Source organism: Bison bison, unplaced genomic scaffold, assembly GCF_000754665.1.
Source record: "Bison bison bison isolate TAMUID 2011002044 unplaced genomic scaffold, Bison_UMD1.0 scf7180017864223, whole genome shotgun sequence".
Taxonomy (NCBI): Eukaryota; Metazoa; Chordata; class Mammalia; order Artiodactyla; family Bovidae; genus Bison; species Bison bison.
The window spans coordinates 1,857,246-1,858,848 of NW_011494795.1; positions in this window are offsets into that span (position 1 = coordinate 1,857,246).

Sequence of the window (1,603 nt, forward strand, 5' to 3'; positions counted from 1 at the left end):
CCGCCCCGGCCCCGCCCCTTAAAGGGCACGCGCAGAGCGCAGGCCGGGCGAGAGCGCAGCTGCAGGACTCGCTCCGTGGGACCCTGACTCCTTGCCAACTTCCCCCTGCCAGGTTTCCGGCTTCCCCAGGGGAGCCAGCGATTTCCTTTAACTTTTGAAATGATACTCCCTTGTGAGGGATATTTTTTTCCCCCTCCCACTGATCTTAAGAGCTCTATCAATTCTGTTCAGTTCGGTCGCTCAGTAGTGTCCGACTCTTTGCGACCCCACGGACTGTAGCCTACCGGGCTCCTCCGTCCATGGGATTTTCCAGGCAAGAGTACTGGAGTAGGGTGCCACTGCCTTCTCCGAAAGGCAGGCTAGGAAGCCAATAGGCCTCCCTCACTGTCCTCAGGGAAGTCCTCCCGCCCTGCAGGAGAGGGAGTCAGGACTCAAGCCTGAACCTTCCTAGTTCCAGCCCCAGGGCTGAACTTGAAGGAAAATTTCGATGCACCCAGTTGGTGTGAACTATTAAGATGGCTTCCAGAAGCCTGGAGAAAATGATGGCTCTCGGTGAATGAGGTCAAAATGCTAGGGTGTCAGGGTTTAGTGGGAATTCCTAATAATGTACTTTCACAGCCTTGAGAAATTCCACAGAAATAGCACCTGGAAAAACGGCATATATTAAGAACTGTGTTAATTATTATCTTTTATGTTTTTCTTAGAATAATAGCCTTGTTACAAACCCCGAGACCAGACCCAGAAGGGAGTATGACTGGGGTCATGAAAGCATGGACCTTGAAACACTGGGTCGGGGGTCAGGCATGAAGGCCACCCGTGTACTTGATGATTGTTCCTGAGACTAGCCCAGAAGGGGACGGCCTGGGGTGAAAACAAGGAGATCTGGACTATGTCAGTGTAGTGTCTTGAAAAAGATAAGATTAAAGAAATTCTTGTAGCTACAATCAAGAATAAAAGCCGGACTCAGAGTGGACTCTGCACCGCAGCCCAGTAGAGGCTGCAGGTCCCCTGACCCACAGCACCAGATTTCATGTTCTGTCTTCATTCTCGTCGCTCGCTCCTGGACCATTAGGGCAATATCAGGGCACACGGTGGGATGGGATTTTGTCCTGCAGGAGAGCCCAGAGGACGCACCCTTCATCGAGTCCCGAATTCAGTTGTCCTCAAACCTGGACGTGCGTTTGAAGCCTGCGGAGGGCTTGCGAGACCCAGATGGCCGGCCCATCCCCAGCGTCTGACTCAGTGGGTCTGCGGTGGAGCCTGTCAGTATCCTGCTGGGCCAGGGATGGCGCTTTGAGAACCCGGCCAGAGGGACACCAGTGCCCCTCATAGTGATGACTCCCCTCCACTGGCCAGGCTAACGATAGGAGGAGCTGTCGTTAGAGACCAACAGGGATGGTAGGGTCCGGCAAGAGAGGCCAAAAGTCAGGGGGTCACCATGAGCATCGTGACTGATCAAATCATCAAGGCTAGTGTGGTGGCCAAGAGGCCTGATCCACAGGCAGTTATGGAGAAGATTCAAGAACGTGGTGCTCCCAGACGTCCCTGGTGGTCCAATGGATAAGAATCTGCCTGCCAATCCAGGGGACGCAGGTTTGATCCC